Here is a 639-nt window from a genome sequence, read left to right as displayed (position 1 = left end):
AACGAGTGTCATCAATGTTGTATAATAGTAATCTACATCTAAAGTTTATAAGAGTACTTTAGTTCTGTAGACACTTGTATTATATTGAAAAAAAAATGCTTTTTCGCTGATATAACAACTAAGCTTTGGACCCATTTTGATTAAACTGGGTCAGTTGTGAAGCATTCGTTTTTTTCGCGCCAAAAAAACACTACTTCGAAGTAACGGACAATTACGATGCAGCTCCAAGTGGTGGCGCTGGTGCTGCGTCCTCACCCCTCCGTTGCTGCCAATGCCCAAGCCGGGCCACGCATTTGACAGTAGTTGTGTCCGTCTCCCCCCTCTCAAGCTCCATAAAGCCGCAACCTCCTCGATGGATCTGGGACTCCTGTGCGACCACTACCTCCAACAGGATCCCCAGATAGACCCTTTGCAACTTCCTACGCTCAGAATCATACTATACCGAGTACCAGTTTCGAGAAGGTCTTCAACTCGCTGCTGGGTGTGGAGATCTGACAATGGTTCAGTGGTTTTTGGACCATTTTCCAGGTTTCGGAATCCCGTCCGAAGTCATCACAGAAGCCGCCAAAAATGGGAATCTGTCTATACTAAAAAAAATTCTATGGATACCTATTTTCAGAACAATATATCATTTTGGGT

Source organism: Phytophthora parasitica (assembly GCF_000247585.1).
Source record: "Phytophthora parasitica INRA-310 unplaced genomic scaffold supercont2.85, whole genome shotgun sequence".
Classification (NCBI taxonomy): domain Eukaryota; phylum Oomycota; class Peronosporomycetes; order Peronosporales; family Peronosporaceae; genus Phytophthora; species Phytophthora nicotianae.
Note: the sequence above shows the minus strand (reverse complement) of the source record.